This window comes from Dama dama, chromosome 9 (assembly GCF_033118175.1).
Source record: "Dama dama isolate Ldn47 chromosome 9, ASM3311817v1, whole genome shotgun sequence".
In the NCBI taxonomy this organism is placed as follows: domain Eukaryota; kingdom Metazoa; phylum Chordata; class Mammalia; order Artiodactyla; family Cervidae; genus Dama; species Dama dama.
Window position 1 is genome coordinate 110,834,562 of NC_083689.1, and position 25,666 is coordinate 110,860,227.

General features: G+C 45.2%; 1 pseudogene; it reads right to left on the minus strand.

The window, feature by feature from the left end:
- Positions 1–214: 214 nt before the first annotated feature.
- LOC133062931 (histone-lysine N-methyltransferase PRDM9-like) lies at positions 215–23,913 on the minus strand (annotated as a pseudogene).
- Between the last annotated feature and the right edge of the window lie 1,753 nt (positions 23,914–25,666).

Below are 25,666 nucleotides of genomic sequence, written 5' to 3' on the forward strand. Positions count from 1 at the left end.
TTCATGAGTCTGAGCTCTGGGGTCAGCGTCTGTGGTGTCATTCTCCCAAAGGCATCTTGGCTTCAGATACTGGCTGGGCTCATGAGTCCAGGAAGCAGGGCAGGTCTGGTGGCTGAAGACAGGCTTGGCCTCTGAGCTCTGCCCTCAGCGACTCACCCAGGGTCCCTGAGCCCTGGCAGCCAAGCAGAGCCGTGCCCAGGCGGGGCAGGTACAGCTATGGGGCCGCTGTGGTCAGGGTGGAGTGTGCAGCGGAGGCAGCTGGCTGTCCGTCCCGTGACTGCTGGTGTCCTGTGTGACCGTGCAGGGCAGTCACGGTGTTAGGTGGGGCCTGGCCGCTGTACTGGGGACAGGATGGGACCTCAGAGAGCACGCATCCCCACTCCCCATCTCCCAGCTCTGCTTCAGATCATGGCTTGTGGCTGCTGGCAGCTCCCTGGGCTGGTAGGCTGTGTAAAGCACCAGGCTCCTTGCTCAAGGTCAGCTGAGACCCCCAGCTCTGGGGGTCACACACCATCTGTGCCACCATCCAGGTCATCCCACTTCTGTGAGGGAGGGCCTGTGTGGGGCTGTGGGTGATGGGGGATTTGGGGGTGTTGTGGGCTGACCCCAGGAGTCAGCTTTTTGAGGGGAGGGTATGGGAGGGAGAAGCTTTGACCTGCTCAGCCTTCTAGGGGATTCAAGGCCCAGCTCTGGTGGGAGGTGCAGCTGAGAAGACCCTGCAGGTTTCTGGATCCCCACCGTTTTTCAGTTGAAGCCCCTCTGCCTACACCACCCCTAAATCTCCCTCCCGTGGCCCCGGCCTGAAGCCACAGAAGATGGGGAGTTTACGTGGCTTCCCTTCCTGTAGGGAAGCCAAGCCACAGACAAACGCGTTCCTTTAAGAAAGCATAGAAACCGGAAAATAATAGTGGGTGGTTATTACTGACACGGTTCATGTAGAGACGCTTCACAGGCCTGGCACATGGAGGGGACTGAGGGCCGTTGCTCCGAGTCCTGGACTTCGCACCCTCCGCCCCCCGCCCCGTGGCCCACTCTCCCCTTGGTGTCTTCTGGTGGCCGGGGGGACTTCAGGCTCCTGAGCCCCTTCTGGAAGGACCAGGCGAGGGCAGAGGTCATTCACAGAGGGGAGGGTGTGGTCGACCTTAAGAACCCCATTGCCCCCACTCTGTCGGAGCTCAGTTCTGGGTCTGAGCAAGCGTGGCTTCCTGGTGCTGTCCCCACCCTCACTCACCCAGGGTGGGGGGGCTTTGTGCCCACCTTGTCCCCTCGTGCAGCCTGGCCACCCCAGGACCCGTGCTGTGTGTGCATCTGCCCTGCTCACAGCGCACCCCGGGGCCCATCAGACTTCACTCATGAAAGGGAAGTGTAAGGATGAACTTTTCCATGGTTAAGAATTTCAAGGTCGCGACAGCGTTGCCCAGAGCACACGGGCACAGGTGTGAGGCCCATGCAGAGAGAAGCCGCGGTGTGGGCTTCAAGGACCCTCCGTGTGGGGGTGGGATGGGGGCGGACAGAGGTTTTCTGCAAATGCGGCTCCAGGCTGTGTTCTCGGCAGGGGTGACGACTGTGGGCACTGCCTGTCTGTGTAGGGGCCCTGGGGCTGCCCAGCTCAGCAGGAACGGCAGGGGTGGGAAGGGAGGTCGGCCTCCCTTAGCACCCCTGACCTCACACCCCCTCATCAGGGCAGCCCAGTGCCTAAACAGCCCCTTCCTCGTCTAGCTCTGAAGACCTGGAAGGTGTGGGGGCTGGAGGACATGCAGAAAACAAAATTCTGTAAAGCAATTATCCTTCTATTAAAAAATAAAAAAGATTAAAGAAAAAACACAAAGGACAGCAAAGGTGTGGCTTGCGTTCTCAGCCAGCCTCTGCCAGATTCTGCCTGTGCTTCCGCATCAGACCAACATGCAGGTGCTCCCACCTCGTATCACAGATGAATAGAGAGAGAATAGAGAAAATAGAGACACAGAGAGGTTGAGCATCTTGCCCCAGCTCACAGAGCTGCTGACGGAAGGGCTGAGAACCTGACCCCTGTGGTAGCATCTGGAGTCCAGATGCTGTGATGACCCTGAGGGGGCGGCAGAGACCAGATGGCCCATGCTGAGTCAGGCACGCGCACACACACGTGCACGTGGCCTTCACCTTTGCGGCTACAGAAGTCAGAGGGAACCAGAGGGCCACCAGGAGAGGCCAAAGGAGAGTCGGGGTCTATAAGGAGTAGAGGCCCCACTTCCCAGGAAGCGAGGGAATCCCTTCCCTGGTGAGTCTGACTCCACTCTGCATTCCTCTCCCTGGAACCAGGATTGACTGTCCAGTGACCTAACTGACTTGGCTCCAGAATGATGCCTTCCCAGGGGTTCAGCTATGACTGGACTCCACTGCTGTCAGTGATAAGGGGGGAATGAGTACATAGTCTGGGCTTCATATTTGTTTGGAGACAAAATTTATTAGAAGAGGAGTACTAAAAAACCACAAAGGCAATTGGCATGAACATCTCTAGAACACTTAAGAAACCTCTGCTGTTTATCTACCTCCTCTCCTGTCATGAAAGTGGAAGGTCTATTTAACAAGTAATTCTGTGCTTATCACACTCTTTCTTTAAAATATTTATCATATATTTATTTATTCGGCCGTGCTGTGTCTTAGTTGCAGCCTGTGGGAGCTAGTTCCCCAATCAGGTATTGAACGTGGGTCTCTGCATTGGAGTCTTGACCCCTGGACCACCTGGGAAGTCTCTCCTCATTCTCCTGGGGACAGTAACGGGTCACAGGCCTCCTGTGAGGCCCCCTTAGAGCTGAGGCATGGGGTGGCTGCAGTAATCCTCCTGTGGCTAAGGTGTGGTTTGTTGGTCATGACTCACTCACACTCCTTACAAACATAGGGCTACTCCCCTGTGTGTGTCCTCTGGTGTCTGATGAGGACGGACTTCTGACTGAAGCTTCGCCCACATTCCCCGCAAACATCGGTCTTCTCCCCTGTGTGTGTCCTCTGGTGTGTGATGAGGCCGGACTTGTGTGTGAAGCTTTGCCCACACTCCCCGCAAACATAGGGCTTCTCCCCTGTGTGTGTCCTCTGGTGTGAGATGAGATGGGACTTCTGACTGAAGCTTCGCCCACAGTCCCCGCAAACATAGGGCTTCTCCCCTGTGTGTGTCCTCTCGTGTGTGGTGAGACTTGACCTGTCCTTGGAGCCTTGCCCACACTCTCCGTACGTGACTCTCATAATCCCCGAGACCCCTGCCCCCGTGAGCAATGGGCCTGTGTCCTCTGGATTCAGATTCTGGCTTGTGCTGGGCTCGTCTTTCATTCTCTCATGCACCCCAGAACCCCCCATTTGTCCTCCGGGTGAGTAGGCAGAGACCCTTGAAATCCTCTTCAGCCTTATGCTTTTCAGCAAAGGTTGGGGCCTGTCCTTGGCCTCCTGAACCTCAGGTTTGTCGCTCGGGCTGTGTGGATCTGAATATCGCTGATTTTGATTGCCTGGGCAGGGATCCTCTGGTTGGAGGAGGTCTCTTTCAGATGGTCTCAGGAGGGTCTGAGAGGGGTGAGTGCGTTGGGTATGTTGGCTGAGGAATTTCTGACTGGAAAAGGCCAGAGAGCAGGAGGCACATGGGTGGATCTTGGGCTTCCGTTCTGCTGAAAGAGGAAGCTTTTGGTCAGGTAGCTGGTTTGCCGTGGTCAGGCCTGCCTCACTGATTATCTAAGTGTTGACAGTGCACGATTTGTCTCCCATCGAGTGTGTCTTGATAGTCCATGTTTCCACTCCACTCTTATTCTCTGCATCTACAGAAATCCAAGAAGTTGGTGTCAGGGGCCTTTTCTACATATCACCCAGATAGGGACCTTCCAGCAGCATCAGAGGCAGCATCTCTCCTGATAGCGGTGGATCTGCATGGACTTTCCTTGCGTGTAAGTATCTGAAAAGTCACATCACAGTGGCCACAGGTATTTACCCTACTGAGAGATAAGACTTGATGACTTAGGTGGAATCTCCTGAGTGGCTCCCTGTGAGGAGAAAGGGTCTATTAAGTTAGGGGCGCCTGGCCTGGAGCTCTCTGCATATGGGAGGCAGCACAGGGGTTGGTTACAGCAGGTGTGGGTAAATCTGACTTTGTGGCTCCTTGTTCAAAGAGCAGCCTTTGTGCCGATCTCTGCAGGAAGTGGGTTTGAGACTGGATGAGACCGAGCGGCCCAGGTCTCTCTGACTACAGGTCTCTGACTCCTGCTGCCCAAACAGGTTCACAAATTGCTCCTCTCTCCGTTTCCCATAAATCATAAAATAAAGGCATATCCTTCTCAAGCCTCACCAGTATCCATACCTCATTTATTTCATTCAGGCTTAGTCCATTTAACATGCACTAGGAAGCCCTGTTTAAAAATACATCTCCAGCCAGATTCTTCACACCCTCACTCCCAGGCATCTTCGGCCAGCCCACTCACCCCTCATGTCTAGCAATGAACTGACCTCTGAGGGGGCTCCCCGCTCATGTCTCATCCCCAAAATGAACCAAAGCATCGTCTTAGCACAGAGAACATGCCGCTTGTAGCAGAAAGCCGCGCGGTTGTTCTGTGTCCCCCAGGAGGACCCCTGGGGCCTGCACGTGGACACAGGCCCTGAGGATACCGTGTCCCGTCCAGCCTCCTTCTCTCCCTCTGTGCTTCCTCCCGCGACCCCTGGCATAGCCTCTCTTCCCGGCCCTGTGTCTGAGGCACTGGCGGCTCCCCTGCTTGGAATCCTTCCCCACGGGTGTTATCTCTGCACAGACCCTGCCGCACCGTCCTGCACCACACCCCACCCTCTGCTCACGCTGACCCGAGGCACGTTCCCTGGGCTAGTTTTCCTCAGAGCATCAGCCCCTGTCTGCTACGAAGCCCCTGCTGCCCCAGGGCAGTGGTTCTGTCTCTTTCGGTGCGTGGAGCCCCGTCTGGCACAGAGTGTAAACTCACATGACAACAAACTGGAACAGTAACTGAATGCACATCACTGCACATGTGTGCACCCCAATGTTCATCACAGCACTGTTTATAATAGCCAGGACATGGAAGCAACCTAGATGCCCATCAGCAGACGAATGGATATGGAAGCTGTGGTACATATACACCATGGAATATTAGTCAGACATTAAAAAGAATTCATCTGAATCAGTTCTCTTGAGATGGATGAAACTGGAGCCCATTATACAGAGTGAAGTAAGCCAGAAAGATAAATGCCATTACAGCATACTAACACATATATATGGAATTTAGAGAGATGGTAATGATAACCCTATATGCAAAGCAGAAAAAGAGACACAGATGTACAGAACAGAATTTGGGACTCTGTGGGAGAAGGCGAGGGTGGGATGTTTCAAAAGAACAGCATCGAAACATGTGTATTATCTAGGGTGAAACAGATCACCAGCCCAGATTGGATGCATTATGAGACAAGTGCTCGGGCCTGGTGCACTAGGAAGACCCAGAGGGAACGGGTAGAGAGTGAGGTGGGAGGGGGGATCGGGATGGAGAATACATGTAAATCCAATGCTAATTCATGTCAATGTATGACAAAAACCACTACAACATTGTAAACTAATTAGCCTCCAACTAATAAAAGTAAATGAAATAAATAAATAAATAAATGTAAAAAACACTAATGACTAAGGAATTACATTTACTTTCTTTAAATTGGCAGATGTCAATCATAAATTTCCTAGTGTGACTCTTTAAATATCTTTGTCCTATAAATATTTTAAAATAAAATGTCTTTATTTTAGTGAAAAGAAAAAAAAAAAAAGAAATGGGAGGGAATAAGGAAGAAAGAGGTAAAGGGCAGAGACCTGGTAGTTGCTAGAAAACTTGCTTTTTGCTTCTAAGCCTTTCAGCAGAAGGGGATGTTACATATTTTTTTGCATGAAATATTAAAAATTAGAACTAACATTTTTCATATAAAAATTTTTCCTAACAATCATATGAAAAGAATCAAATTCTGAGGCATTTTAATTGCAACTCTACTGACTTTACACTGGATTGTCCTCTGCTCCGAAATCGGACCACGGAGGCTCCCAGGATGGGGTGGGGTGCTGGAAGAGGGCTGACACTCACCTCTCCCGGCCGCGAGCTCACTCTTCCCCCTGCTGTTCCGCTTGATGCCAAGGTCCTGACCATACTCGTCCCCGTACCAGACCAGCAGCTCACAGCCCAGCCTGACCACCTGGCAGGTTCGGTAGAAGATCTGCCCGTGATACTGGAAGGCCACCAGGTTCTGCTCCTCGTCGTCCCGGGCACAGTTCACATACCTGGGGGCGAGGCCAGGAAGGGGAAAGAAATCTCAGGTGATGAGTGCCCTCCACTCTCCGACCATGCCCAGCTCCTTGCCTTCCGCCTCTGAGGCCGCCCCTCATGTGGACCTTCTGTTCACACCTTCAACCAGGCCATGTGAATTCCCATGCTTTTCTCTACTTACCTAATTAGCCATTTTCCAAAGCCCAGTTCCAGACTCATCTCCACCTGGACTGTCCTTGAGGCTGGTGACCTCCAGCTCCTCTAAACTCTGAATTAAGTTCTCTTTCATCCACAGGACTTGGTGCTCCTTGGCTAACACGCAGCCCTCAGCACTCACCTCAGCCTGCCTTCTCTCCCGAGGCTTTCTCCCATCTCCCCACGTGTATCCAGGGTCCTATTCGCTTGCCCACCCTCTCCCACAGAAACTTGGATATAGCTTGAGACACAGAACAGTAATAGTTTGTTCACTGTCTGCCTGCCCTGATGAAAGGAGAGGACCTCAGAGAACGGCCCTGCTCAGGACCATCCTGCCCCTCATTCCTTCCAAGGCCTCAGGGCCCACTTCTCACTGGAACCAAGCCTGAGGAGGTTGTTGCCCACAAAGAGTCAAGGTCTCCTGTGTTAGGTTATCCTGGCACTGTGTAGTTACTCAAAGATAGAAAAACTAAGGTTACTGTTCCTAAAATCTATTGGCTAATGTCTGTCTGCAGTATGTTCTCAAAAACAACATGGGTTGTGTGATCTGCTTCAGTAACGAAGTTCATTGTCTAAACTGAAACATAAAGTGCGTGGTAAGTGTCCTTTAAGTGAGTTAAAGTGTCCCTGGTGAATCTAGACTCCTCAAGTTGTTTTCAAGTCCACCAGTTTTGTTCAGCATATAGACTTGTATCTTGACGGCACACGCCATATTTTTATTTCCTTTTTTCTAGTGTCTTTTGAAATGAAAGAGCATGATATGGAGGGAAAAGAGGAAAGAAGATGTGAAAGCTGTTGAGGTAACCGGGTTGAGAAGGAAAGGGGCATGGGATGGAGGGAGTCTCAATGTCTACACACTGCAGACTCACTGCACTCACCTCATCCAGTTGGCCCAAGACGTGTCCTTTCCATCCACATATTCGTAGCAGTTCCTCCCTTTGGTGATCTGAGTGTCAGAGAAAGAGTTACAAGCTTTCCTCTTTCTTTTATTTTTTCTTGGTAAGAAGATATAGAAGAGCTATTTCCCTCTGTAGTCATTGGTGCTTTTCAGCCTGCATGGATTCACCTGCCAGTCGGACCACACGGTAAGCCCCTTACTCATCATTCCAAGTTTGATTCCTTGGCTATTTGAAGGCAAGGGCTCCACAAGGGAGGAGTCACTTCTGTGTGTCTGTACTACTGTATTCCTACCTCTGCTCTGACCTTTAGATAGAAGTCCTGTGAGTGTGAACCAAGGTGTTCCCACCTCTCCTCTGACCTTTAGATAGAAGTCCTCTGCGTCTCTACACTGTGTTCCCACCTCTTCTCTGACCTTTAGATAGAGGTCCTGAGTATGTGTACACAGTGGTCCCACCTCTCCTCTGACCCTTAGATAGAGGTCCTGAGTGTCTGTACGCTGTGGTCCCACCTCTCCTCTGACCTTTTCATAGAGTTCCTGAGTGTCTGTACACTGTGTTCCCACCTCTCCTCTGACCTTTAGATAGAGGTCCTGAGTGTCTGTACACTGTGGTCCCATCTCTCCTCTGACCTTTGGATAGAAGTCCTGTGTGTCTCTAGACTGTGTTCCAACCTCTCCTCTGATCTTTAGATAGAGGTCCTGAGTGTCTGTACACTGTGGTCCCACCTCTCCTCTGACCTTTAGATAGAGGTCCTGAGTGTCTGTACACTGTGTTCCAACTTCTCCCCTGATCCTTAGATAGAGGTCCTCTGTCTCTGTATACTGTGGTCCCACTTCTCCTCTGACCTTTAGATAGAGTTCCTGAGTGTCTGTACACTGTGGTCCCACCTCTCCTCCGACCTTTAGAAAGAGGTCCTGAGTGTCTCTACACTGTGGTCCCACCTCTCCTCTGATCTTTTGATAGAGGTCCTGAGTGTCTCTACACTGTGGTCCCACCTCTCCTCTGACCTTTAAATAGAAGTCCTGAGTGTCTCTATACTGTGGTCCCACCTCTCCTCTGACCTTTAGAGGGAAGTCTTCTGTTGACGCCCAGGGCACACAGTACCCAGGGCTGACTGTGTCATTGCTGACCGTGTTATCACCATGTGCGTCCTTGCATGTAGACATGAAGTACCCCCCACCACATACCAGCCATTAGAGGCCAGAGGACAGGGAAATGGGTGCTTCTCACCAGCCAGGCCTATCCACTGTTGGCGGCCTCTTCATCGTCTGTGATCTGGCCCTCATAGGGCCCAAAGTGCAGGCCCAGCGGCAGATCGGACGCCTCGTTCCACACTCCAAGCCCAGCGTCAGGGATGCCCGACAGTCTGATGCTTAACCCAGGGGGCAGCGTGAGGGCTGAGCGATTGGCATGCCCCTTTTCCACTGCACAGTCCTTTACAAAGGTTGGGGGCCCATGGGCAGCACAGCTGTCGATGAAGAAGTTCTGACACTCCTCACAATCTGGAGGTGAGAACAGGGATGAGAGGAGGTATAGTGATGTTGCTGGTCGTAACGACCTCCTCTAAAGAACTGGGGCACTCATGGTGTTAGGGGAAGCACACTGATTGAAACTGCCCACCCTGGTCAGGCACCATAGTAACCATTTGCATGAGTTGTTTTATGACGGAAGATCCTGATAAGGTATACGGAACTAATAAGCCACCACCAACCAGAAGAGTTTGGGAAAGATCAAAAGGAGACACCACATGTCTGTCCACTTCCCAGAATCCCTCTCGCTAGCATCCACCTTGGCTGAGGGATGCGTCAGCCACCAGGAAAGACTCTGAATTAAAATGATTCGCCAAAGACCACCCGGAAACTAATCCCATCACCTTAAAACCTGAGACTGTGAGCCACTAGGCAGAGCAGTTCTCCTGGGTTCTCTTACCTACTGCTCTCCGCCCAGGTGCCCTTTCCCAACAAAATCTCCTGCTTTGTTAGCATGTGTCTCCTCGGACAATTCATTTCCGAGTGTTAGACAAGAGCCCAGTTTTGAGCCCTGGAAGGGGTCCCACTTCCTGCAACAAATGGCGACTCTGGTGGGACTCTTCTTCGCTGAGACTGATATCCTGACCACTTGGGGTACTCAGGGGCCAGCTTGCCTACCAATGGGCCAGACCCAGCGGCTGCAACTGGGACCTTTTTGTCCCTGGCCTTTTCCTGATGCGGACAGCTGGCCAGAGTGCCCCGACCGGTAAGGAACAAGAGACTTTATTGACCTCTCCCCTTCCCTCTCTCTTTCCTCTCCCTAGCCCTTCCTATCCTTCCCATTTTTCTAGTCCCCTGGTCTTGGATGCAGAAATCTGGTCGAAGGGCCTCAGCTTGAGCTGAGGATTGGAGACCTATCACCTCCTCTTGGCAGAGAACTCGAATTTTCTGGTCTGGTTTCTGGTAGGGCCGGGTTCCAGTCCTCCCTTTTCTGGAAGCCCAGGGAAAAGTCCCATAATGCCTGGGTGTCTGCAGTTGGCAGGAGACGTCTGTAAGGCCACCCCTTTTGTCCCCCTTTCCCACCTCCTCCTCCTCCTTCTTTCAACCTGGCTTCCTTTCCTCCTTTTGAAATCGTTGAAGACATCTGAAGTTTTGTGTCTCTATGGAAGGTTTTCTGAGAGACTGTATTCTTGTATTTAAGGGAGTGTCTGATGAGGACTGCCAGGTTTATATGTGTGTGCTTTAACTCTGTTCTGTATTGTGATTTGTGATGGCTATTTTTCTTTGTCTTGCCACCATTTAGACCTGCTGCCATTTTGTTAGAACTTGATTTTCTTTCCCTGTGCCTTGAGACCAGGGCTCTCAGGAACACTTATATAGACCATCTCTAACTCCTGAGACTGAGAGAAAAAGGAAGAAAGCCTTTAAAAGTGTTATTTATTTCAACTTTCTTATAAACTAGTAAATTTTATATTGTAATATCTAATTCATGACCTAACTTAGAAAATGAAGCTAGATCTTGCACTGTGTCTGTCTAAATATGTTTTGGTATGTCTTTGTCTCTGGGTAATATTTTTTAGGTTAATTTGTAAATTAGCTCTATTTAATTGGCTTAAAAAAAGGTAAGTGCTTACAAATCAAATAATTCTAAATTAAACAATAAATTCCAGGTTTAGGTGAAATGGAAAATATTCAGTACTAAATACTTGATATTAATGTTTGTTTGTTGACCTATCTAATATAGACATGTCTTAGAGTAATTACCATCAAGTAGAATATTTTCATTGTATCTAGGTTTAATATAAGTTAAATATTATACCTGTTACAAGTTTGTCAACAAGGAAATTACCTCGAGTAAAAAACTTCTAAAAAATGTAAATGAGGTATGAGTTTGTATATAAACTCTATTAAGAATAATTATTCTTTAAAAATATCTGTCTACAATAGTCTCCCCAGATTGGCGTAACTTGAATTTCTAAGGGTTGTGCTAACTAAGTATTGGAAGTCTATTAAATAATTAGGTCTTATCCAAATGAAATAAGATTTTGAAACATTTACTACTAAACACTGATTTCCTTTTACAGAAAAACTAAAGAGATTTGGGACTATAAGTGAATAATGTTTGATGCCATCCTAAAATGTTTTAAGAAAGCAAGGGTTTTAGAAATTATCACTGGTATTTATGCTCACCAATCTATAAAATGCTAATATAAAAGTTAGCTCTTGGTTGCTAAAGGAAAGCAGGAAGTGTGCTTTCAGTAAAAAAGTATGAAAAAATACTAAAAAGAGTTATGCATGATCAGGATTTTCTAAAATTGGATTACAATTAGTTAGATAAATGGATTTTGTTAGGAATGACAGGGTCATAAGAAAACTGGTTAGAGCCACTTAGGTCCAAGATGGCGGAGCTGACTTTCACTAGACCTTGAGCCTTGGTCTTTACGCCCATTGTGACATATCAACAAGCTAAATGATACGCCCATCAACATTGACTAAATCTGACCAAATGTTCTAAATGCTTTTAATTGATCTTTTCAATAAAACTTCCTAAATCGAATTCTTTTGAAGTTCCTTTGACCTCTAGCTAACTTTGGGATGCTTCAGAGGGCCCCTGAAACATCCCAAAGAGAGATATTAAACTGTGTTTATTTGGTCGGTTAAATTACATGAAAAGATTATCAAATGAGTAATAAATCTGCTCATGTTATATGTATGATAAAATTACTAATATAGATATCCTAGAAATTATATGGAGTTCTTAACATTTTGATATGTCTTGGTGTTCTAATTAGAAACCAGACGACTTCACAAAAGTTAACAAAGGACTGAATGAACCAGCGAATATGCTTATAACTTATGGTTTCTATCTAAAAAAATTACAGGTTTGAATCTTGTGTTCTCTGGGAGTAAGGAAAACCTTCTTCTCAAACTAATTATGAAAATAATTTGGTAAAATTATACGTTATGAACAAAACAATTATATTTTCTCTCTATCTGACTCCTCCAGAAATTTGAAACTCTTAAGTTTCCAGTAAGTTAATCAAATGAGCTAGGAAGGTTATCTCACTAACAGTTAGAAAAATCTCAAGGAATTTTTGAGACCTTAAAAACGGAAGAGTTCACCTAGATTTGTTAGACAAAATCTGTGATAAGCCTTTGGTGTGAGTTTCCCAGCCCTGTTTTGTAGTAAAAGTTCAGTCTGAGATTCTATAAATGTTTCAGCAAAATAAAAAGTCTATAAACAATTATGGTTATATAAATCATTAGACCAAAATTAGTGAGAACAGACCTGTTTTCCAAACAAACTAGCCTTAATTTGGTTATGTTTGATAAAAATGAGGGTAACTTTAGGAAAAAAAAAAATATTTCAAAAAATGTTAAATCTCAGTTAATGGAGGTCTGCATGTAGTAAGACTTATTTCTTAGATAGTTCTTTGCTGTTATGTGATATTAATGTAAAATTTAATTGAATTCTTAAAGAACACCCTAAGTTTGTTTCTGAAGCTTATCTCAGTAATCTATATTTGGATGAAGATCAGATGCCTCATGACCTGCAACCAGGACTAGAAAAAGACATAATTTAGGAGACTGTCTCCAACCTGGATAGAAGGGCTTTTTATCAGGTACTCTTAACTAGCTCATGCACAATGAAACTGAAGGAAAATTAACTCTTAGATTAATTCCCACTTCCAAAGGCCCCTACACTGGATTGGTCTATAGAAAAGACAGCCGACCTGATCTCACCTTCAAATGATGCTCAAACAGGAAAAACTACACTACACCAGAATGAAAAGACAACTACATCAGAGGTAAGTAGCTTGCCCAAGATGCTGGATCTGCTTCGTATGATCATTTATAATGTTTTCTTGACTTCTTAGACCTTTGCATATAAATCAAATGCTTTTCTATCATAGGCCTGATCCTATGCTAGTTTTAGAAATCAATCCAATTGTTGGATTTGTGGCCAATTACCTGTATCTAATTCTGGGTTACCTTGGTAAATTTCTCTACTATAAGACTCTAACAGGTTGGCCCTGAAAAAATTTACTTAAAAAAAAAATTATAGTCATATTCAGGTTACTGTGATGCTACTAGACGGGATCCCCTCACTGGGCCAATTAATAATGCCTGCTCTGACTCTGGCCATAAATTTGAGCTTTTTTCTATTACTCAGGCTTAATCAGAGCAACAAGAAAAGTTTCAGCAAAAAAAAAAAAAAAAAAAAAATCTCCCACAATTATGAGAAGGATTTAAATAGATAACACCAGGCTATGGTAATTTAGGTTTAAAGTCTCCTCTGTGTTGGAAACAATTAAATCATACTAAGGATAATCAGTCTAGTAACACTAAAAAACTGGGCTATTTGCCTTATAGACGGTGGTGCCAATGTATAATTTCCCTGAAAGATAAAGATTTGTACAGAGTAGACTAAGTCAGACGACCTGAGTTATACTGGGCTATGTGCCTTATAGATGGTGGTGCCAATGGATAATTTCCGCGCAAGATAAAGATTCGTGCAGAGTAGACTAAGTCAGACGACCTGGGATATACTGGGCTACATCTAATGGAAGCTCTTAAGTCTTACTTGTGACTTTACTAGTACTGCTGGCTGTGCTCTTTGTATTTCACCTGTTTTACAAAACTGCTGTTTCTTACACTGCCAAATGTGTGACTGAGGCCTCTGATAAAATAATATATAGTTCCCTATGAGATCGATGATGATAACAGTGCAACTCTAGATATGAAAAAGAGCAACAAGAGGAAATGTCTTCCTGGACCAAGAGGCTAGTAAGACAGGTGGTCCAGAGAATTTTGGATACTGTTTAATGGCCTAGTCCAGTAACAGCACATTGAGTGGCCTGTCAACAAAATCTTTGCCAAACCTGAAAATGGACATTCTCAGCACCATGGGATAAAATGGTCATGAAATGCCCCTCTCAAAATCATGGTCAAGTTTATGAGCAAAAAGGGGCTCTGCCAACTGAAGATTGACACTTGCCATCTACATCTACAGAGATTAAATCACGGCCTGTGCAACTGCTGACTTTCAACAGCCCTGAAAGGAGTTCAGGGTGAAAATCAGGAATGAGGCACTCGGTGCTCTGAAAAAAACTGGCAGAACAGGTCTTCAGATAGTTAGATATTTTCAAGAGATTTTATGAGTCCCAATTCTTGCATCTTCTCATACCTAGAGAAACACTGACGTCAGTAATGGTGCCATCTGCTTTGGCTATTAAGGAAAATTTTACAACTAAAAGTCAAAATAGAGTACTCAGCTATAGTTCAGACATCCTGGAAAATAACCAGGTGTTACTAAGGGTGTAATTTCAGATTAGATGTTATATTGCTAAACACTTGAGTTTTCTGAGTCGTGTCAGGCTTAGATGCCACCATTCTCAAAACAATGTCTGCTGGATGCTAATAACTTCTACCTTACTTTTTACAAAACTAGACAACTGGCCACCTGGCTAAAAGTCTCCCTGAAGTGCCAGGACTAGACTGGGTTTCAGGCCTATTCTTAAAAAAAAAGAGATTTATTTTGTCTATTAAAATTCCAGTTATCCCTCCTCCAGCTACTACTAATTGGGTCTGTTACAACAAAATGGCAGACCAAGAGATTGAGATTTTAATCATACAAGGCTCAGATCTAGGACTTAGAACTCAGGAATACTTCCAAGTCAGTGTCTCTTCTCCAAGCTGAGGCGGTTCTATGCCCCATTTTGACAAAAACTTATCACAGTCATAGTTGCCCTGTTCCCTAAATTAAAACTGAGCAGGACTCTGTGGGTGGAGACTCTGGAGTACAGATCTGCTGTGTGTTCCCCATTTCTTATCTGTAAGATATAGGCTTCATTCAGCCTCCTTGACCTTCCCTGAGTTCCAAAGGGTGGATTCAAACGATTGCAAATCAGGGAAGGGAGAGAATACCGAAACAGGAGAAACAATCAAATGGTGGTACAGCCTTGAGACAGGGTCCTGGTTCCTACTCAAAGAAATACACATAACAATGTCTTTTGAGTTCTTCTACAGAGCTGGAGCCACCACCCAGGTGGAAGATGGTAACTTCAGACTAAACACAAGATTCCTGGAGCACAGCTCTGTTCCTTCACCACCAGCCAAGCAAAAAAAAAAAAAAAAAAAAGTCACAAACCCTGCAGCCCTCACTGCAAATGTTGCCTCCTATTTCTGGGGACCAGTGATGACCATCCTGTAAGGTCTCCTGTTTGGCCCCTGTCTATTTCATCTCTGAGAGGCGCCAACAGTTTCAAACTAAATTGCTGTTATTATAAGAGTAAAAGCTGGTTTCAGATATAGAACACCCCAACTTAGATCAGGGAGAGAGAGACTTCTGCTCTGCTAGGCAGGCCTATGCCCAGGCACAGCAGGAAAAATTTACAGAAGAAAGAGACCTCCGCCCCAATTCCCAAGAATCATCTTGAGTATAAAGTCTCTCGGGGGGAAGTTGTTAGGGGAAGCACACTGATTGAAACTGCCCACCCTGGCCAGGCACCATAGTAACCATTTGCATGAGTTGTTTTATGACAGGAGATCCTGATAAGGAATACAGAACTAATAAGCCACCACCAACCGGAAGAGTTCGGGAAAGGTCAAAAGGAGACACCGCATGTCTGTCCACTTCCCAGAATCCCTCTCGCTAGCATCCACCTTGGCTGAGGGGTGTGTCAGCCACCAGGGAAGACTCTGAATTAAAATGATTCACCAAAGATCACCCGGAAAATAATCCCATCACCATAAAACCTGAGACTGTGAGCCACGAGGCAGAGCAGTTCTCCTGGGTTCTCTTACCTACTGCTCTCCACCTGGGAGCCCTTCCCAATAAAATCTCTCGCTTTGTCAGCATGTGTCTCCTCGGACAATTCATTTCCGAGTGTTAGACAAGAGCCCAGTTTTGGGCCCTGGAAGGGGTTCCCCTTCATGCAACAATGGCATTTGGCCTCGATCCTGCACCCCAAGTCATAGAGGAAGGGGATGACCGGGGGACCAGATGGTGAGGTGAGGTTAGTGGACCAAGGCCTCGTAGCCCCTTCTCCGTGAGGGGGCCAGCAGGGTCACTCACAGAGGTAGTCGTCATCCTGGGGCTCACTGACCTCTTGGTACACCTGACCCTTTCTTTCTCGCAGACTGTACCTCTTCACTCCAGTCTCCTTTCCTCTGAGTTCTAAGATGGAGAACAGAAGCTAAGAAGGCTGGTGGGGTCTGGAGAATTAGTCCCTGTTTTATCAGAAAGTGTGAGATCTCCTACCTGTCCATCTATACACTTTATTAAAACTTTCTTACATGTATTTTTCAAACTTTTACTTTTGTAATTTTATGTTTTAATGTTACATTATTTATTTCTTGGCCACACTGCATGGCTTGTGGGATCTTAGTTCCCTGACCAGGAATGGAACCCACACGTCCTGCAGTGGAAGCATGGAGCCTTAACCACTTCACCACCAGGAAGTCCCTTCTCTATACTTTTTTTAATTTCCCTTTAACTACTGGTTCAGGATACTGAGGCTCCACTGACCACAGATGCCCAGTTCAGTGATAGTGTCCTGCACTTCCCGTTAGTAGGTTTAACTTTCCAACCTTCCTACTTAGGAAATAGTTCACCGACACATCTACTCAGAAAATATATGTTAAGGGCACATGACACATAAGGCACTGAGCAGAGGTCTGGGCGTAAACACTAACAAAGCTCGGTTCCCATTATCACAGCTGGATTTATTGAACTACTTTTAGGTGTCAGATTTTGCATTTAATGTAAGGCTTTCAAGCACTGTATGAGTTATGTATCCTTATCTTCACTTTACAGACAGCAATCAGGACTTCTGAAAATGTACAAGATTTTCCCAAGGCCCCAGTGACAACTTCATGTCTCAGATCAGTCCAGCTTGAACCCCCTCCTACCCAAAGTCCATGCCACACACCTAGGCCATACTTATTAGTTTTTTCTACAGGGATTATAGGAACTAGTTAGAGGAACTCCCCAAGTTTTCTCTTACCGACTTTTTGTCTGGGGTGCTGTTCAGGGGTCCTTGCTTTTCTGTGATGGGGCACTGGTTTCTGAGCCTGCTTGGAGCCACTTGTCTTCAGCGATTTTGCTGCTCCCGGCAATTCCTTCAAACTAGATTCCTTACTTAATGGTGTCCTGGACATTCTCTTCCATGTGAGTAAGAGACAACATGCAGTTCTTTAGTTCTTTAGGACTTTATGAAGTGTTTTCACATGCATGATTTTAGTTAATACTTTGACAATTCTTAGAAATACCTGATTTGGAGGGGGGTGGGTCTGAACACTGGAGTGTAACAAAAGGACCTAGGTGGATAGTGAATCAAAGCTAGAATTCATATCTTAAGGTTCTTCCCCTTCAACTTTCTGCATAAAAGTGAGAGCAAGGGAGGAAGAATAGCTGGAGGTCAGGGAAAGAAGAGGGTGAGTGCTCGTAGAGAGAATCGGGGGTGTTCTATTAATTAGTGGCCCTTTGATGGATGAGGAAGTATGGAAAATTACAGATGGGACAAAACACATCTGGAAAATAAGGTGACAAAGCAGTGAGATTAAGAAGAGAAAAGACGATCAGCAGAAACACATTTAGACAATAAAGAAAATGAGATGAAAGTTGCAGGTTGCCATGTCCTAGAGACAATGTTTGGAATTAAAGTAGCTGGTCACATCAGTTCTCCTTGAACAAGGCTGTATGACTAGCTGGTTCTACTCATTTTCCTGATCCATTCATTGGTATACAGGCTAATTCTTAATATTATAGTGGACATGAAATTTAATAACCTTCAACAAATTGTTGTGTGAGCTATTTAATACAGTAAGAACGTGAGCGTACATCCCTGGTATCAATTTATTCCCTAAACTGCATCTATAATTGAAGTCTAGCTCACAGACACTATCTTCAGCATTCTTTGACCTTTCTACTCCTACATGAATGCTCAAATGTGGAGTCACTCATTCACAAAACATTCAGGGTCCCTCAGGGGCTTTGAGCTGGGCCTGGACTTCTGAGAATGAATGGGTGTGGGCTAGGCTCCCAAAGCTCACAACACAGGGGCAGGCTAAACACATGATTCCAAACAGGAGAGTCGCCTGTTAGAGCTCAGAGGGGGAGCTGTTACTCCTCCTGCAAGAAGGAGCATTAGAAATGATGCCCAGATGATGAGTTTCTACTCAAAAGTGGGTAATCTATGTGACGTCCTTCTGTTATTTTCTTATTTGTTGCTTTTCAGTCATAAACCTGAGGCTTCTCAGGGTTGCGAGTTGCTTCCTCTTATTGGAGTGGGAGGCTCTGAGGTAGGGATCCTGTCTCCTTCATCTTGGACTGTCCCCTCTACAAACTGCCCAACATGTCCTTAAGCTTCCCTTAGTCAGATGTCTTAGCATATCCCTCCCTAGCACAGCACAAAAGAACTGAGGTTGAAAGCATCTCTCAGATGAGTGATATAAAGATGTATGAATAAGCTTCATAGAACCATGGAAGTTTTAATCAGTTTGTAAGGGGTTTAGAGAATGTGCATTGGTTTAGATTGCACTACCAGTGATACTGTGATCTCAGGCCTATAATCAAACGTTTTTTACCTCATTTTTTGAATCTATAACGGTGATAGCTATACCTACTTATAGGTACTGTAGGATTGATTTAAGGTTTAAGTAAGTTTATTCACATATAATGCTTAAAGTCTGAAATATTATGAAAATAATGTAACAACAGAACCGCCTACTACTGCTGTTGTTCTTACTAACTGTAAAGGTGGTGATGATATCAGACAGTGTGCTAAAGATCCAGGGCAGGAAGGCAGCCGTCTCCAGGATCTCTGTGTTTCCTCCTATTTTCACCTGTGACTGGATCCATGAGGAGGATATTTTGGCAACAGGATTTGGGAAATACTCACCTTCTGGTGTTTACTGTGCTCCACTCTGAAGGCCATCGAGGAAGGTTTACCTAAAAAATGATGAGAATCAGTGTTTTGGTTGAGAAATGTTTCCAAACTCTGGGTATTCTAATTAGGGATACATAATTCTAAGCCAGAGAGTGACAAAGACAATGATTACCAAAGAAGGAATGGAAGATGATTTCTGTATCACCAACTTCTGTGCTTCCACTGGGAGCATTACATAATTTTCTTAAAATTAAAAAGAAAAGAAACTTCATCTGTGCCTCATCTGATATTCCGTAGAGTATCTAATAAATTTACTATTCGTTCATGACCATAGTACTCAACAACGTAGAAATAGGAGGAAGTGACTGCAATATAATAAATGTCATATATTGAAAGTCTACCTCTAACATCATAGTCATCAGTGAAAAAGATCAAGAAAAAAAGGCAAGGATGCCCGTTATCAACATTTCTGTTCACCGTAATATTAGAACTCCTAGCCAGGGCTTTAGGTTAGAAATGGAAACAAAAGGCTTCCATTTGGAAAGAAAGAAGTAAAATTATGTCTATTCACAGGGGCATGGTTTTATGTACAGAAAAATCTTTAAATCCACACACACAAAAATCCTGCACAGAAAGTTGCATGGTACAAAATCAACATTCAAATATCTTTCCATGCATGAAGAATGACCATTCCAGAAAGGAAAGTAAGAAAACAATCCTATTTATTTTTTATTTTTTTAAAGCTACAGTCAAGAGCTAAATTTAAAAAAAAATATTCATTTTTATTTATTTGTTTGTGCCAGGTCTTTGTTGCGGCATGTGGGATCTAGTTCCCTGACTAGGGACTGAACCCAAGTTCTCTGCACTGGTAGTGTGGAGTCTTAGACACTGGACAAAGAATCTTGTTTGTAATAGCATTGAAAAAAATGAAGTAATTAGGAATAAACTTAAGGAGATGAAAGACTTACATGTTGAAAACTACAAAGTATTGCAGAAAGGAATCTGACATAAATAAATAGATAGGTGTCTCGTGTTTATGGTTTTGGAGGCTTAATATTATTAAGCTGTTCATACTACCCAAAGCAATTTAAAGTTTCAAAGCAATTCCTAATAAAATCCGCATGGAATTTTTTTCAGATATAGAAAATCCATCCAACAGTTAACATGGAATCTCAGAGCACCCCAAATAGGCAAAGCAATCTTAGAAAGAACAGCAAAGCTGGAGGCCTCTGATTTCAGAACATACTACAAAGGTACAGGAAGCAAAAGAGTGTAGATTTGGCAAAAAATGTGTGCTTAGTCGCTCAGTCTTCTTGACTTTTTGTGACCTTTTGGACTGTAGCCCACTAGGCTCCTCTGTCCAGGGGATTTCTCAGGCAAGAATACTGGACAGGATTGCCATTTCCTTCTCCAGGGGATCTTCTTAACCCATGGAGTGAACCCGCATCTCCTGTGTCTCCTGCACTGAAGGCATTTTCTTCACCTGCTGAGCCACTGAGGAAGCTGGCTGGCATAAAGACAGATATGTCAATCAATGGAACAGAATAGACAGCCAGAAATAAACTCTTGGATACATGGTCTAATGATCTTCATCTAGGGTGTCAGGATAATGGGGAAAGTTTAATCCCCGTAATGAATGGTGCTGGGGAAACAAAATAACCATATGCAAAATAATGAACATCTTACATCTTGAAGAAAAATCAATTCAGAATGGATTGAAGACCTAAATGCAAGACTTGATAAGACTCTTAGAAGAAAACAAGGGTAAAGCTTCATGACACTGAAACAGCAGTGATTTCTTAGATATGGTACCAGGTACACAAGTATTAGTAACAAAGTACAAATAGACAAATGAGATTAATCTTAAAATCTCTGTGCAGCAAAAGACACTGAACCGTGTTGAAAATTCCACCTACAGGATGGTAGAAAATATTTGTAAAATATGCATCTGATAAGGGGTTAATAAGCATACACCATTATGAAGGCTACCTATAAGCCAGGAAGAGAAACTGACTGACCATGATGGCACCTTGATATCAAATTTCCATGCTCCAGCATTGGAAGAAAACAAATTTCTCTGGTTTAAGGAATGCAGTCTGTTTTGTTATGGCAGTGTGAGGTGACTAACCGTGAGAGAAGGAATTGAATAGACATTTCTCCAGAGAAAATACACAAATGGCCAACAAACATATGAAAAGATGCTCAATATTACTAATCAATAGGGAAATACAAACTGAAACCTTCTTTGATGGGCAATATGTATAAGAAGACAATAGCAAGTTTGGTAAGGATATGGATAAATTGGAACCCTTATTCACTACAGTTGGCAATGTATAATGTTGCAAGCTTTCTAGAAAACAGTATGGAGTTTCCACAGAAAATTAGAACAACTGTATGATCTAGCAATCCCACTCAAGAGTGTGTTTCCATAAAGAATTGAAAGCAAGATATTGAATAAATAGTTGGCACATGTATGGTCACTGCCACATTATTCCCAAAGGGCAAGATGTGTAAGCAATCTAAATGTTCATTGGTGGATAAAAGATAAAGATTATATATAAGATATATGTTATAGCTATTATATCCACATGCACACAACGGAATGTTTTGAGGCCTTAAAAAAGAATTCTGTCATATGCTCCGTCATGGATGGGCCTTGATGATATTATACTAAGTGAAATGAACCAATCAAAAAAGACAAATATTGCCCACTTCCACTTCTATGAGGCATCTAAATTAATCAAATCCATGGAAACAGAAAATATAATCGTGGTTGCCACGGGCTGTGAGGAGGAAGGATTGGAGAATTGTTACTCAGTGGGTTAGGGCTTCAGTCACACAAGATGTAACATTTCTACAGATTTGTTGTACATCAATGTGTATGTATATCCCCGGTGGCTCAGCGGTAAAAAATCCACCTGCAATGCAGGAGATGCAACAAATGCATGCCCAATCCCTGGGTTGGGAAGATCACCTGGAGCAGGAGATGGCAACCCACTCCAGGATTCTTGCCTAGAGAATCCCATGGAGAGAGGAGCCTGGTGGGCTACAGTCTATGGGTACGCAGAGTCAGACATGGTTGAGCGATAGCACTATGGCCACTAACACTAACATGTACATAATTAGCAACAGTGTGCCATACACTCAGAAATTGTTAAAAAGGTAAATAAAGACGTGCAGGCGTGTGGTGAACCGAGGCGTATGTATTCCCTGTAAAGAATCTCTCCTTATGTCAAAACCTTTGCAGACAACCAAATGTTTGGTTTTCATGTCCCTTTCCCTAGTTTTAATAGCCTCAGGGAACAGAGGGACTTCCCTGGTGCACAGTGGATGAGAATCTGCCTGCCAATGCAGAGGACACAGGTTTGATGGCTGGTCCAGGAATATTCCACTTTCTGCGGGGCAACTAAGCCTGTGTGTCACAAACTACAGAGCCTGCATATGCTCTGCAATGAGAAGACACTCACTGCAACCAGAGAAACCCATGGACAGCAACAAAGACCCAGTGCAGCCAAAACTAAATAAATAATTTTTAAAAATCTGGGAGAACAGAAATCCAGAGATGGAGAATCATAGAACAATCTAAATTGTTTTCTCCAGTCTAGGCAGATTAACTCTTCTAAACTCTTTGAGCAGCTTAAGAGGAAGTGAGTGCTCACTTCTATTTTATAATAAGTGTACTTCATTTTATTTACCTGATGCCATCTCTGGTCAGTGAAATGTGGGAAAGATCATGGAGAATAAATAGTTCTCTCCAACCTTTTCCCAGAATCAAAATATAGAATTAGTTTAACCTTAGGGTGAGAAGATCATGGGTTTTGTTTTATATACATACATAAATAATGTATCTTAATATAATATGTTAATTATTTCCTTTGCAAAGAGATTTAATCCAATAACCAATGAGATTAGCATTAAATCTGTTTGGTGAATTTATTTCTAAGCTTTCTTTAACTGCCTTTCACTAAGAATGTTTAGCAAAAATAATTCTTTTTTAAAAAGAATCATAAATTTTAACCATAAAACTTTTGAGAATTACACTGGAAAACCTATACATTCATCTTCATTCAGGCTAATGTCAATATTTGGCCACAACCACTTTGGAATGCTGAAAATGATGTTTTCCTTGCTAATGGCTGAGATGAAGTTGAGACCTAAGCCCAGGCTGGTTTCAGGAAGACACCTCCAAATCCTCCTGGCCTCTCACCTTCCTGCCTTGGTGTCCATTCTTCATCAGAATCCCCAGTGTCATCTACCTGGGGCTTGATGACCTGCCTGCGGTGATGCATGAAATCCGGTCGAGTGGCTCTGAAACCTGGAAAGAAGCAAAACATTTGTTCTAAGAAGGAGAAACAAAGCATAGAAGCAATGGGAAGTGTCACAAAGTCAAGGAAATCTGTAGGATGGGCTGGGGGAATCTAGAATAATGCAAGAGGGTCAACCTCCCGCTGGTACAGAACTGTAAACATTTCCTCCAGTTTAGTCTCCACAGAAAAGGGAACTGTGAGCAGATGAAGCCACCTAAGAGCGGGCCAAGTGAACACTGAGGGTGAAGACTTGCTTCATGTCTCCCAGGCTCACAGGCACCCAGCACTTCCTGTTACCTATAGCAATCAGCGCTTCGTAGTTTCTTTTCATATTCCTATATCGGATTTTTTCCCATTCTCCCATCTCTTTCCATTGTTCCTTGGAGAAGTATACGGAGATGTCTTTGAAAGCATCTTTGGCCTAAGGAAAATAATAGATTTCATCAGAGATTTACTAATCTAAGTCAGACCTTAGAGCTGGGCCTTCTCCTCCACCTTTTGTGCAGGAGTAGCCTGAAGCTACTGGATGGTCTGTGTGAGACAGGGATGAAGACTTTCCTTCCCGACTGTGTACTGCTTAACTGAACAAACAATGAGCATTTTCCTAACTCTCCCTGGACACAGAGCAGTTGACGAAGCTAGTGTCCTGTTTTGCCCCACTCCACCCCACATCTCAGACAGGACCAGGCCTTCCCATCCTGTGTACAGTCACAGGGAAGTTCACTCAGCTGCCCAGCAAGCAGTCTGTGGTGCTTCAGGGACCAGTGCCAGGTCCTTCCTATAGAGCTGGCTTAGAGCCCAGCTTTGCTGCCTCCACCTCTCACCGTGGGCTTCCGCTCTGTTCTCCCGGCATCTCCCTCAGTGCTCTCCTCTGGAGACCTGTTCGTCCTCATGGCCATTGGAGTGCTCAAGACCAAGGTGCCTGTGGAAGAAGAAGGTGCTGAGATAGCCCAGACCAGTGTCCAGAGCCTGGTCTGTCTTCCTTGGGTGGAGTGTCCAGGGCAGGAAGGTGAGGGGAAAGTCAGGGTGAGGGTACTGGTGGGATGGACGGATCCTGACTAGATATGACAGATCAGCCTAATGTGAACTAGATTTGGTTTCTTTGGTTCCCCTACAATTCAGCCCCTCTGAGGGAAGGCACTGGGAGGGAAGTGTCTGTGGGTGACAGAGGGTTTCTTGAGGAGACCCGGAAACGCCTAACTGCTGGACTGGGGTCAGGCTGAAATCAGGACTCTGTTCCAGTGCAGCAGAGGGAATGTTTCTTCAATAAAGGTTTTGAGGATCTCCTCCTGGACACTCAGAAAAATCTGGGCATAACGTAGGTTCTACGTCTAAGGGAGAAGTCGCTCGGCTTGAGGAGATCTGGGTCCCACGGGCTGAAGTAACTCGGGTCCTCAGACAGAGGGGACTGGGGATCTTTTGGCTGATGTAGAATGTGCAGGGTGAGAAACCTTGGGATCTGTGAGGCTGAGGAAATCGGGAGTTTCTTATTAAGGGACTTTAAGTCTCTGACAGGCAGGACAGTTAGGGTCTTGAGGAGGAAGTTTTAAGAGCTCCCAGGGGGAGGGATTCAGGGTCTTTGAGGTTGAGGAAATTTGGTATCTCTGCGGGTGCTATTTTTAGGGTGCCTCAGGCTGAGGGGAACCGGGGTTAATCTAGGTATTTGAGGGTCGCAGCACTAGGGGGTTTGGTGTTTCTGTGGGTGAAGGGACTTGTAATCCTTGAAGCTGAGGAGACGCAAGCCCCCTTCAGAATAGGACTCAGGTTACTCAAATTTGACAGGATTTCGGGCCTCCCACAGTGGAATTTGAAGCCATTAGGCTAAGGGTTTATGAGGGCTGCGCAGGGCGCGTTCCCGTCAGCCTCCCCGCTGTCCTGCCGCGCTGCCCACCCTGTCCCCAGGAGAGCTAGAGGTTCAGCGAAGTCCAGTCCTTCCGCGCTGAGGTGAAGTGAAGGGTCAGCAGCCGGCCTGTACCCTGTCAGGCACAAGCAACCAATCAGCGATGTGACTGAGGCATTCTGGCCAATAGGCGCCCGGAGGTGTGCGGAGCGTGATGGAGGCCCCGCCCCACCGCTCGGGGATTGGCTGCTCTGTGGGCGTGTCTGTCAAGCTCCAGTGCGCAGGCGCAGTTTGGCTGGTTTCTTTGTTTTCATGCATGGCCTCTTAGGCCTGGATCCTCAAGTGGGCGGGTGGTCCTCAGGCTGAATGTTTCTTTCCAGTGCCCTCAACTGTTATATCAGCTCCACCAGACTGTAACCGTGCTCCCGGAGTATATCCTAGGCACACCTGTTCCCTACCTTATCAAATCCAGTTTTGTCAAGAACTCTTCGTGGTGAGTACTGCATTATTCAAGGGAAACGGTGTAATTAACTGCATTCTGATGAGACACAAGATAAACACCGTGTGGTCAAAGATTTAAACACAACGCGTGGAATAAGGAAGTTAGAAAAAACTTGGAGGATTTTTAACCTGAAAGTAGAAGTGGCACTGATGAGCCATCTGTATATTTAATGTGGGTATGAAAAGCCTTCAGAAATGAGGTATAAATAAAACCTCAAAGCCTTGCAAGTGTTTTCTGTAAGCTGAGGCATCGATCTGGAGGACTGTGGGTCCATAGAGCTGAGTTTGCCTGACACCTACTGGCT